The following is a 14,387-nucleotide window of genomic DNA, read 5'->3' on the forward strand; positions in this document are numbered from 1 at the left end:
GCCCCCCCCCCCCCCTAACGGGTCTGGCCGTGTTGTAATTATTGTCATATTGTTGGCTGTTTTGATTTCTTTTGCAAAAGCTTGTTCATCGTGAGGTTTAAGGTCAAAAAAATTTGCGGATTCGTTCATTTTGTAAATATATATATATAGTGATATGTTGTTAAATAAACAGGTTGTGTGAAAAGAAGTTTGTATTGGTGGGTACTCCCCTCCACGTTTCCCTCAATGCCAGTAAGTACCACGTCTCAGAACGGAATGGATCGTTTCTTGAAACCAGACTTTGAGATGAAAAGTAACAAAAGTAATGGAATGTGCTTGAGTTAAACTAGAAGAGCCGCGCGGAGTGGCAGCGCAGTTTCAGGCGTCATGTCACGGATTGCCCGGCCCCTCCCGTCGGAAGTTCGAGTCCTCCCTCGGGCATGGGTGTGTGTGTGTGTTGTTCTTAGCATAAGTTAGTTTAAGTTAGTTTAAGTAGTTTGTGAGTCTAGGGACCGATGACCTGAGCAGTTTGGTCCCTTAGGAATTCACACACATTACAACACTTTTTGTGAACTAGGAGATGATGAGGAAATTTGTTACGAAATTAGATGCTGAAAGTAATAATTGTGTTTTGCTCCACTGGCAAAAAAATTATTGGAAGATATAAAATTCAGACTGACAACAACAAGGAAAGAATTTCCGTGGAAAAAGAATTTGTTACGCTGTGATGCAAATTTTAGTGTTATAAGGTCTTTTGTGAAGATATTTGTCTGGAGTACAGTCTTATAAGGAATTGAAACGTTGACAAAACCCAATACAGACAAGAACAGGACCGAAGTTTTTGAAATGAGGTGCTATACGTCAAGGCTGAAAATCTGATGGCTACATCGAATAAAAAATAAGGAGATAGTGAGTCGAATTGGGGAGAAAAGAAGTTCAGGGTACAGCCTGACTAGAAGAACAGATCGGTTGATACGACACGTCCTGAGGCATCAACGAATTTTCAATTCCATAATGGAAGGAAGTGTGGGATTAAAACTGTAAAGCGAGACCAACGCTTCAAAAAATGGTTCAAATGGCTCTGAGCACTATGGGACTTAACATCTGTGGTCATCAGTCCCCTAGAACTTAGAACTACTTAAACCTAACTAACCTAAGGACATCACACACATCCATGCCCACGGCAGGATTCGAACCTGCGACCGTAGCGGTCGCGCGGTTCCGGACTGAGCGCCTAGAACCGCTAGACCACCGCGGCCGGCACCAACGCTTCAACTGGGTAAGTGAGGCGTGCACAGGACAGAGGAGCACTGACAGCCACTTGAAAGCAGTCTGCGGAGTGATAATCACAACATCAATATCAGGAAGATATGAAGAACAATTTCATGCAGTGAATTTTCCGTGTTGCACAGTGTACAAAGTTAACATTCTCTTACGGGATTAAAACATTAAATCGTACTAATAGTAATGAAATATAATGACATCTATTTCCATCTGCCCTGTTTTAGCACCAAGAGTACTGTGCAGCAGATGACAGATTGCTACAGTTCCTGTGCTAGAAGTAAGCTCATTGTAACAAAAGTGTGTGAACGCACACTTGTGATAGACCGTACGCCAACGTCTTGCAAAACACTTCGCAGTCCTATACGGGGTGCAATCTTCAGACAGTGTTCGATGATCCCTCTGTCATATGGGGACTCATGTTATACTTTTTAAATCGAGCTCAGTGAATAACATTAACTCAGAACAAAAGCTACACTGACTTCCCAGTTACACCGTCTTAACTACAGCTCTGCATCTTTCAACCACCAACTCGGATGTATCTCGGCAACAAATAGAACTCACAAAAGTTTTGCAGTTGGTATTTTGTCCGTAAATACGATCTTCCTTGAGTAGAAACTAGTTTCCAGTTGCAGTCATTCCTTTTTTTCTTTTTTCGCCTGTTCCTATTAATTTATTCTAAGCAAGAGTGGTAACCTTACCTGTGAGGCAATTTCACGACAAGTAACAAGCGTGAATAGAGGAATGCACAATGTAGTATACAGAGAAGTTGCAGCATTAGAAAATTGTAGCGAAATGCAGGAAGATCTGCAGCGGATAGGCACTTGGTGCAGGGAGTGGCAACTGACCCTTAACATAGACAAATGTAATGTGTTGCGAATACATAGAAAGAAGGATCCTTTATTGTATGATTATATGATAGCGGAACAAACACTGGTAGCAGTTACTTCTGTAAAATATCATGGAGTATGCGTGCGGAACGATTTGAAGTGGAATGATCACATAGAATTAATTGTTGGTAAGGTGGGTACCAGGTTGAGATTCATTGGGAGAGTCCTTAGAAAATGTAATCCATCAACAAAGGAGGTGGCTTACAAAACACTCGTTCGACATATACTTGAGTATTGCTCATCAGTGTGGGATCCGTACCAGATCGGATTGACGGAGGAGATAGAGAAGATCCAAAGAAGAGTGGCGCGTTTCGTCACAAGGTTATTGGTAAGCGAGATAGCGTTACGGAGATGTTTAGAAAACTCAAGTGGCAGACTCTGCAAGAGAGGCGCTCTGCATCACGGTGTAGCTTGCTGTCCAGGTTTCGAGAGGGTGCGTTTCTGGATGAGGTATCGAATATATTGCTTCCCCGTACTTATACCTCCCGAGGAGATCACGAATGTAAAATTAGAGAGATTCGAGCGCTCACGGAGGCTTTCCGGCAGTCGTTCTTCCCGCGAACCATACGCGACTGGAACAGGAAAGGGAGGTAATGACAGTTGCACGTCAAGTGCCCTCCGCCACACACCGTTGGGTGGCTTGCGGAGTATAAATGTAGATGTAGATGTAGAAGGAACAAGAAGACATAATACTGCTCTTTTGTTATATCAGAAATTTTCTCGAAACTATGATCAGCAAAGAGTCTATAAAGTGTTCTATTATATAGTGCCCTGGACGCCGTATTAGTAGGTATCCTACAGTGACGTTTTTGTATTAAATTCATTCCTTAAAAATATCGTAGGCACTGGTCGACCGATGTCACCAGATAATAAACGTAATATTGTACAGTGCAGTAACACATACCTGATGCAAAGTACGTTGTTATATTGAAAGACGTTCGTTTGTCATTGTCGAGACCTCATAGGAAGTAAACTCAATACGTGTAAAGTAACGAACGTTGCAGCACACACAACAGTTTCACAACTCTCCCAATTTGTTGGTACAGAAACAGTCTCTAATTGATCGTTCAACACTTCGTATGTTTGAGGAACTTTATGGAAACTAATATGCAAGTTTTTCGGTCTACATTGTATCATTGGAGTAGCAAATAGCTGTAATGCTTAATTAAACTCTTGGAAGTAATAACTGATTCGTAAACTAATTGGGAGCATCCACTACAGCGAAATAGTAGTTGCTAAAGAAAATACCCTCGTCTTTAACGTAATACATCTAGTCTTAGAATTTAAAAAAAAACATTTACTAATCATAAACCCATCTTACGGTCTATTTACAGGCAGAAGGATCACTGTCTCCTGTGTGTTCGAGTATAGCACATCTGCTAATAGAAAGAATTATCTCTACTGCAAATCGTATCGAGGTGTTAGCAAGCAGTTATACTCTCTGAAGTGGGAGCTAGCTACGAAGGAAGTAATCACCATGTTGCTAAACAGTTGGTATTAAAATCTATACGCGAGAAAAATACTAAAATAAGCAAATGTTTCGTATTCATAACTAAAAGTGGCTTCAGTCCTGATACTGATCTACGATACACGATGTAAATACTGTTTTCTATATAGCATACTGTCTTCCAGGACGACAGATGGTGAAGACCTGCACGGCACTTGGAACATTCGTCACTAGAGGGATCATCTGTTTTTACTAAACTTGTGACCATATGTTTAAGTAAGCATGATCTTGCCAAGCTTAATGGAAATAAGTGTCCAAAGTGAAAAATAACAGATCTGTCAGATGTTCATTTAGAGTCGTATATAACGTCTCCCACTTTTGCTCATTTCTGAATCCTGTGTAAAGACAGACATTCGTTTTTCAAAAGTCGCGTGTTCTCCCTGCTTAACCAAAATTTTTGTGTATCTGGAGACGTCAGTGGATAAAGACTGACTTCTCACGCACGGCCCTGACAATCTGGTTATTAATAATCTAGAAGGGCGTTCATGATTTATTTCGTCTGAGCTGTGATGGGCCATTTTATTGCTTTATCACAAATTTATTAGTATTTTTATTGGAGAAAGACTGCCAATTCCACCTAAAGCTCCGGATCTGGCTACAAACAACTGCAGTGTCTGCTAACGCTAATGCAACATAACACTCTAGTAGTGACTCATTGGTAGTGACTATGAGAATTCGTGTGCAAACATAGGCAGGCTCAGAGGCGATGTATTTTTGAAGTTCCCCGCAAAGGCTCAAATGATGGATAGACTGCAGATTGATTCGCAGAGGGTTACTGATGTGGCCTTGGTTAATGCAGAGCTGCTGCGAGAATGACATCGTCAAAGGAAGAAAACAGTGATCAAATTGTCATCAGCGTGCAATTAACGAAGATAGTGCAATTTAAAATTAACGGTATGTTATCAACGCAAAACGGTACCTTTAGGATGAGGCATACAGACACGATGGCAGTTCCCAATATCAGCTGTGCTGTAGGGTGCAGCATTAACTGCTGTAAATTAGAGTTTGTTTGGAACCAGAAGCACTCAAGTGGACGTTTCGTGATCTTACAACTGTAGATATAAACTGAGACTCTTTATAATGAACAAATACAGTGCACGAGGCTTGAATCATAGGTAGGCATAAGGAAGACCTAGGAATCAATAAAGATTGAATTTGAACGCGAAGGACGAGTCGCCTCAATTGCTGTCGGCTCTGCATACGGCAGGCTGTGGTGTGACAGCGACCTGAAACGGTCTGGCCAAATGAATGCTGACTCCTTTCCACCCAGCAGACTACAACGAAGATCAGCAGGAAACGGTGAGAGAGTGCATGGACGAGTACACTAATACCCGAGTTGTCGAATTGTGATATAGTTCATAGAGGAAAGAAAAACAGACGACCATCACTTCTCCAAAAAGAGATAGGTTAGTGCATAAGTTCTCCAACAGATGAGACAGCATTTTGCAGCGTCACGAATGATACTGGTGGCTATCTCAAGGATATGCTGTTATCATAAACAAAGGTGCGTCCAGCTGCTGTAATGTTTACAACGTTTTTGCAAAATACTTGTGTAAACTGGTGAAAACATCACTGCACCTGAAACCAGACGAGGAACTTATAGATTTTTTAAATTAATACGGCTCTAAAAATCCTGATCGTTACAAGACGCATTTATCAGACCGTAAGCGAAGTGAAAAAGTGTAATGAAAAATTAGCTGTTAGCCTAACAATGATCTCTAGTGCCGAGCTATAGTCACACATAGTGTGCTGAATACGGTAAGATGTCCATGAATATGATTATTACACAAATCTAATGCTGGAGTGGACGACTCGTCAAATGACACTTAAGAGAGAAATTACAAAAATCTGCCTACAAGGGCCAGTTGCTGCCATTTCTTCTGCAACACATGACAGTTGCGATTACTATCAACTATTAGCTGTATAGGGGAATGACGACAGTATAAATCTGTGCCGTACCGGGACTTGAACCCAGATTTGGTTATCCGTACATGACTCATGGCCACACCCAAACTTTCATATAGCGACGTTCATGCTTCACAGCCTGTACTCGTACACACATTACGTAATTCCCGTAAAGGGCAGGAAATTTTAATTGAACTTCTGTTATAAGCGTATAAATATGATATTCCAGTGCCTTTGTTGTAAAGGAGAACGATGCAATATCGTGTACATTTTCTGAAAGTTTTCTTCCGGTCATTGCATGAATATTTGTAGAGCAGTGAGATGAAGTAAGGAGTCGATACAAACGCAGATATTTAGGTAAGCATTGTTGTACTGTATTGTATTATGGGGACCAGAAGGTAATGTTTCTACGCATGTTGATAATCGTTTGACATGTATCATTTCACTGTGTACTTCAAACCCGTGCAAAACATTTGCAGGTTAGAGTAACTTGTTGACTTGTAAATAACTTAATCTTAATTTTTTGAAAATTTATGCTAAAGTGGCCAGCCAAATACCAGAAGAGATACATATCCGGCATCTTACGCTTTTTGAGTTCCGCAAGGGTGGTGACCGACTGAACCGCCACGAAGTACAGCTAAGCCAGGCTTACACTCCAAAAGCCGCTTTTGTGTTTGGCGGAGTATTTGCGAGGCCGTTCATTTTGAAGCGCTGAAACCTGGACAAACTGTGAATTCAGTGTGAAATCCTTCCGTAATTCGAAAGTGCCCAGCGATTGGCAGCATAAAAGACATTATTCTCCAACACGATAATGCAAGACCACACTGCGCAAGACGAACCCTGGAAAAAATTAAGAACTGAGATAGGGGGTATTGCCTTATTCACCTGCTCGGCCATTATTGCGCAATCGAATTTCCATTTATTACGATTGCTGCAACATTTTCTAATCATGGAAGAAATGGTGTCTCTTAGTGGCAACTTAATGGGTACAGAGAAATCACAGGCACACTGTACAGGAGCTGAACGATGTAAATAATCTAATTATCAACACATTGTAGCAGTTCTGTGACGATGTAGGAGCTGGCAGAAGATTTCATCAGCAGCTTCTAGGTCTCAGGGAAATGAAAAGAATGAAATTCTTAAATATGGCACGAGGAACGATACAGATCATAACATAACTTCCCAGATCGAATCTTAAACGGTATAAGAGTTGGTACAGCGATTCTGGAACTACAATTAAACACAGAAAGTCGGGCTTCAGGGAACTGGATGCTAGTAATACAGTATATTCCAACGGTACTAATGTGTGCACGTGTGCGCGTGTGTGAGTGTGTGGGAGGGGTGGGGGGCTGAGGGGGGGGGGGGGGGAGCTGCTGCGCGCGCGCGCGTGTGTGTGTACAATAGACGCAGAAACAATAATACCCCAGAGACAATTAACATAAGAAAATACATGGTGTAGGGAGGATTTACTCTGACATATAGTATACAGGTAGACCCTTTGGAAGTGCCGGCGGAAGTGGCCGTGCGGTTCTAGGCGCTGCAGTCTGGAACCTCGAGACCGCTACGGTCGCAGGTTCGAATCCTGCCTCGGGCATGGATGTGTGTGATGTCCTTAGGTTAGTTAGGTTTAACTAGTTCTAGGTTCTAGGGGACTAATGACCTCAGAAGTTGAGTCCCATAGAGCTCAGAGCCATTTGAACCATTTGAACCTTTGGAAGTAAATAAGTGAAATGAAAATCATGCTTCCATTAATCGAGTCAGTGGAAATGGATTACTTCCAGTTATAAGCATTGTGAGGTATTTTTAGTTTGCATGATAGATTACTGTAGTAATTTGGTTGATGCAATACTTAATACAGGTATAAATTAGTTATTTTTAAGTTTCTGCAAAAGAACTTTAATAAGCGTTTTGGATAGACGAACACTACAAATATAAATTTCAAAAGTCCGAATACTGAAGTGTTTCTTCACAAATTAGATTCCATGTCATTTATTTCATAATAATACTTCTATTTTTTAAATTATTGGTACTGAAAAAAAATGGCTCTGAGCACTATGGGACTCAACTGCTGAGGTCATGAGTCCCCTAGAACTTAGAACTAGTTAAACCTAACTAACCTAACGACATCACAAACATCCATGCCCGAGGCAGGATTCGAACCTGCGACCGTAGCGGTCTTGCGGTTCCAGACTGCAGCGCCTTTAACCGCACGGCCACTTCGGCCGACCTATTGGTACTGAATGGAGAAAACTATATCTCTCTCTGGTTTGTCAACGACAGATGTTTAAATTGTAGTGCACGATACTAATTTTGCATTTCAGGCTATTTGAGTTACTTGCGATATGTGGGAAGACACGTAATGTGGGAAACGTCGACTAACACATATGATGAATACTTACTTCCCCAAGCACGATCACTTTTCCGGTTGTACTAGCTCGTTTACAGTTGATGTGAACTTCTGAATACAGTAATAAGTAACTGAGACAAAATACAGTCGCCAAAGAAGTTAAGTGCAGAAGGAACAAAAGTGTAAATCGCAATTGCAGTGTAGGATGCAAGTGAGCTAGTCATGATTCAGGAACAATAAGTTCTGTTAATGTCAACTGAATAGTTTAAAATAATTTATCCGTAAGAAACATTAATTATTTAAACTAAAGGACTGAAGTTCCAAAGACTTATTATATGATTTAATTATTACTGACAATGACGCAGGAAACCAGAATCTTTATAGAAGTACAGAAATAATCTTAGACAGGAAGAGGTACACCCGTTCGTGGGTCACTGGAGGAGTTGCCTATGAACCCTAGAAGAATGATTTTAAGCGATTTGATGCGCGATGAACCGCACTTTGTGAAGTAAGTTGAGTTCTGAACAATGTCACAATCGAACTGAATGAGCAGAGGATAATGGCGTGTACTGACCACGTAAACAGTCGTAGCAGGATCAGTATATGGTCATAACATTCAGGGAAAGGTAGCGACCAAAATGTTAAAGGAGAGAGATAAGGGTTTACTGACCAGTTGACATTAAAGAGGCGGCAGAGAAATGAACGTGGAAGAGGTAGACAACTGGTCGAAAAATACAACTGAGTCCTGTTTATAGCTGTAAGCTCTCCAATGAAAGCATGTCCTCACATAATGCAAGCCTACCTCATAATGTGTGAGGACAGTGGGACAATTCCACAGAACTCTGGTTCGTAAAATAATTGTCAGTGGATATTCGGAAATGATGCGTGATTAGCAGCTCGAATCGCATGTTGACACTCTGGCTATACCGTGCCGATATTTTTGTTGCAAGGAGAGACAAGATCGTCTAGCTGCTCAACAACAATGTCAAGTCCCGTTCTCATGTCGTCTCTGGTGCCAAGACTGAACAGTCAGCTGAGGTTTCCTGCATCACCCACCATACAGTCATAAGCTTACACCTTCAGATGTCCATCTGTATCTCCCGCCGATGGTAGTCTCAGGCCAGCGAACCTTTCACGCCGATTTCAATCTTGCGTACGTCAAACACCAGCAGCTACCCTCGGAGATACATTAAATGAACATGACTTCTAAAAATTTGTTCCCTACTGAAAGGTATTTTTCTAGAAACATCGTACATATATCTCAATGTAGGTATGGAACTGTTGTGTTTGGAACTAAACTATTGTTTGTCCAATAAAGAAACATGGAGCTACTTATATGTGCTACATTTTTGTCCAAACTGCAGAGTTTGGCGCCTAATACAATAAACGATACTCAGGACTCTTAGCCACAATATACTCAAATAGTAAAAATATTGTAGCCATTAAAATCTACTATCTCAAGAAACAGAAACACATATAACATCTACGCCCTTAGTACCACTAAGAATCTACAAGAGGAAGCAAAAAGTAAGGGATACAATTCCCCAAGTGCACAGACCGCCGTCGAAATAGTTCCAGCCATTGTTTGTTATGGTACCTCTCTTCTAAAGATAATAACTACAGTAGCGTTGGATTTTTGTTGCAGCAACAGGATTAGCCTGTTAGTGAAAGACATTGAGGGGCTGGTGGTGCCAAGGGACGCAGAAGAACGAAACTTCTGTCAGGAGGAGCAACACTATTATTATTGAGTGGAAGGGGGCAGGTGTTGGAGCGTGTTTATGGTCCAGCAGTAGGAATATTTATTTAATTTCAAGTGATCTAAATGTAAATCCAGTTTTTCGAATGTGTTTCAATATATTTGTGAGTGTGCATTGGCTTGGAGAAATGGCGGGAGCGCTCTAGCCAGTCACAGCGCTCGCTAATGGGGAGACTTATCGAAATAGAGGAGGAGTGCTGGCGAGGACAGAGGGTGCTGGATGGGAAGCAGCGTCGGTCGGTCGCAGCAGCTACGTGGAGAGTGTGGCAGTTTGCGCGTGGCCGCGGGACATAGAAATATTTCAGAGTGCCGACTTGTGCATTTGTCAGACTTCTGTGGCGTCTGCAGTGAAGACGTAGTGTGCGTTCAGAAGTGAATATCTCGAGAGCTGCGCTGTTGTTCATAACTAACTACGTGAAGTAGGAATCTATTGCTTCCCCGTTATTCAACTTATATTTTATTTAAATGCTGGACCATCCACATCAATAAGTGTTTTGCAGTAAGAAACAGCACTCTTAAAGGGACTTCTGTTATCGTACTCATCCTTTAAAGTCTTTAAGAATAGTCGCTGCAGATTTTATTTAATTGCAATCTTTCATTTATAAATTTCTACGTTACATTCAATATTCGCAATTGTCAAGTGATAGGAATCTTCGACGATTCGATTCACTTGTGTATTCATATTGTATACTTATACTCAGCAGTATTTTGCTTGTAACACAGCAACTATGCACCCCTGCACCTAGACAAGGAAACCATCCAAAACTTTTAATATTTCAACTCTGAGTCTGAGGGTACGTAGTTGAGGGCCACAAAACCACCATTTCTTATTTGAAAGCCCGCAATAGGGGACTCGTCTCGGATCTGTATTCTGCAGTGTGGTAGTGCCATTGCTCTGTGTTATTCAGCGTACTGTGTCAAGTATAAAAACCTTTGCTAAACCAATTGTGATTTCTGTAGAGTGAACCTCTCACAAAACACGGTGTGAGATCGCTTTTTTTCAGGAAGTAGATTTCTGGAAATAGTGAAATTACGCAGTAATTAAATTTATTTTTTAAATTCTGATTCTAATACTGGATCCCCTTTCCCTTCCCTATCGACTCCTGTTTCCTCATCCACCACGTTATAAAGCAAGTCTTGTCCCTCATAGAGGTCTTTAACGTACTCTGCCACCTATCCTCTCACTCTTCTGCACTTATCATTGGAATTACCATTGCCCACTTAATGATAAAACCCTTGCTTTTCATTTCAACAAAGTCGGTTTTGACTTTTCTGAATGCTAAGACCGTCCTTCCAACAAACAATTCTTTTTAGATGGCTCTGAGCTCTATGGGACTTAACATCTATGGTCATCAGTCCCCTAGAACTTAGAACTACTTAAACCTAACCAACCTAAGGACATCACGCAACACCCAGGCATCACTCGTTTTAGTTTCCTTCATACTTTTCAAACAGCCATTTCGCTTTAGTTTCCCTGCAGTTCCTATTTATTTAAGTTCTACGCGATCAAGAACTAAATTCTTGGATTAAAAATGCTGTAAGACAGAGATATAGTCTTTCATCCATACTGTTCAATCTTATACATCGAAAAATCAGAGATGGAAATGAAAGGAAGTTTCATGTGTGGAATTAAAATTCAGCGTCACAGTATATCAGTGATACGATTCGCTGGTGACATTGCTATCCACAGTGAAAGTGGAGAATAGTAATATGATTTGCTGCATGGAATGAACAATCTAATGAGTACAGAATAAGGATTGAACGTAAAGCGAAGAAAGTCGAAAGTAATGAAAGGTAGCAGAAATGAGAACAGTGAGAAACTTAACATCAGCATTGATGGTCACGAAGTCGATGACGTTAAGGAGTTCTACTACCTAGGCAGCAAAATAACCAATGACTGACTGACGGAGCAAGCAGGACATTAAAAGCAGACCAGCACTTTCAAAAAGAGCACTCCTGGCCGAGACAAGTCTAGTACTATCAAACATAGGACTCAATTTGAGGAAGAAACTTCTGATAATCTATGTCTGAAGCACAGCATGGTGCGATAGTGAAACATGGACTGTGAGAAAACAGGAACAGAAGAGAATAGAAACATTTGAAATGTGGTGCTGCAAACGAATGTTGAAAATTAGGTGGACTGATATGGTAAGGAATGAGGAGGTTCTGAGCAGAATCGGAGAGGAAAGGAATATGCGAAAAACACTGACGAGAAGAAGGGGCTGGATGATAGGACATCAGTTAAGACGTTAGGGAATAACTTCCACCGTACTAGAGGGAGCTGTAGAGGAAACGAATGGCAGAGGAAGACAGATATTGGGGAAATAAAAAATAAATGAGGGCGTAGGTTGCAAGTGCGACTCTGAGATGAAGAGGTTGATGCAGGAGAGGATTCGTTGTGGGCCACATCAAACCAGTCAGAAGACTGATGACGAAAAAAGTAGTAACTTGTATTTCTGTGTTCTTGAATTTCACTGAACTTTTTTGTACTGCATTCTTTCATCGACCAACTGTCCGCCCCAGTAGCTGAGTGGTCAGCGTGACGGATTGCCGTCCTCTGGGCCCGGGTTCGATTCCCGGCTGGGTCGGAGGTTTTCTCCGCTCAGGGACTGGGTGTTGTGTTGTGTTCATCATCATTTCATCCCCATCCGGCGTGCAGGTCGCCCAATGTGGCGCCGAATGTAATAAGACCTGCGATATGGCGGCCGGACCTGCCCCGCGAGGGGCCTCCCGGCCAATGACGCCAAACGCTCATTTCCATTTCCATCGACCAACTAGAGTATTTTTACTGTTAACCATAGTTTCTTCACAGTTACCTACCGTGTACCTATATGTTTATTTCCATCTCCTATGATTGGACTCTTTAGATATGTTCATTCCTCTTCATTTGAAATGATTACTGAGCTGTTATTTATCGCAGTATCTATACACTCAGAGAACTGCGAGCATACCTATTCATTCCTTAGTACTTCCTTATCCCACTTCTTTCTGCACTGATTCTTTCTGATTAGTCTTCATCATTAATAATTTGTGGTCTGTATCTGTTCCTGAATATGCCTTACATCGCAATATCTGATCTCGGAAACTTTGATTGACCATGACGTAATCTAGCTGGAATCTTTCCGTATCTCCCGGCCTTTTCGACGTATACCTCTTCCTCTTGTGAATCTTGAATATACTATTTGCTATTGGTAGCTCAAATTCATTGCAGAATGCAGTCACTCGCTCTCCTCTTTCATTCTTACTATCAAGCACATATTCCCCAGTAACACTTTCCTCTACTCCTTCCCCTACAACCGCATTCTAATCCACCATCCCCCATGAGTCGTAGGATTTCATCTCTCTTAACGTACTGAATTACCTGTCCAATATCATCATATACTTTCTCTATCTCTTCATCTTCAGCTTGCTGTCGATTCTGATGTCAACAACACTATCATCTAACTGTTCACAGTAACCCACTCTCTGCAGTATCTTCCCATTTATAATGAATCCTACTCTTGTTGCACCATTGACTGCTACTAGTGATATTACCCTATACTCGTCTGACCAGAAATCCTTGTCTTTCCATTTCACTTCACTACTCCTACCATATCTAGACTGAGCCTTAGCATTTCCCTTTTCAGATTTTATAGTTTTCCTACCATGTGCACACTTCCGATATCCCACACCCTGATTCGTAGAACGTTACCCTTTCGTTGGTTACTCAATATTTCTCTGATGGTCCCCTCCCAGAGATCCAATTGGGGGACTAGTTCGCAATCCTTTGCCAACTGAGAGATCATCATAACAATTATTCAGTTATAAGTCACATGTCCTGTGTATCCTCATGTCGCTGATGATTGCTGATTCTTCTGCCTTAGAGGTAGTTTCCCGCCCGAAGGGCAAGAGAGTGCCCTGAACCTGTTCGTTCCTCCGCCCTCTTTGACAATGCCGTTGGCAGAACGAGAAAGGCTTCATGTGCCGGAAGTCCTTGGGTGCAATTGACGATGCTTTTCATACAAAATTTAAACAGTGGAGAGGTTCGAACCCCGTATCCACAGTGTTCGATTATTAGTTATGATCTTTGTTTTCTTCTTTTATTCCACAAAGCACGTGGAAGCTTGTATGTTCCTCCACCACACTTTCCCTCATATGCCATACATATCAAGCAATACAACGTATGTGGAGAACAGAAATAGATCATATATATACATAAATGGAAAATAAAAGAAAGAGTGGGACTCTATCAAGCGATCCATTCACCACAGATTACCGAAGTGAGCCATTTTTTTTTCTTTTCTCTCCCCTCTATATAACACAACACAAAGATCACGTAGACCGACGTGTTACCTCGACGTGTCAGTGGGATAGAGGTCACACCGATTGACCAACCTGACCAACAACCTGTCTAGTAAACGTGAGATTTAGCATGTTATCAAAAGTGTCCAGATATTGGTGCAAGTGCGAGGCTTCGCAATATGCAATAAGCATGTACTGCTGAAACGTCAAAGTCATCCTCCACCCTCCCTGTCCGACGCCAGCAACAAAAAAAATGTACAAAACGTGAAATTAAAAATATCACGGAAATACTCTTCGACTGCGCAAAGTAGGAGAAATCTGTCCGCAGGGTAATGTCATTGGTGTGAGGAATGACAAAAGTCATTGAAACCATGGTGGGAAAAGCAAGCAGAATCAGCACCCAGAGTCAGTTCGACAGCTGACCACTGCGTATCTCTGTGG

This window comes from Schistocerca americana, chromosome 1 (genome assembly GCF_021461395.2).
Source record: "Schistocerca americana isolate TAMUIC-IGC-003095 chromosome 1, iqSchAmer2.1, whole genome shotgun sequence".
Classification (NCBI taxonomy): Eukaryota; Metazoa; Arthropoda; class Insecta; order Orthoptera; family Acrididae; genus Schistocerca; species Schistocerca americana.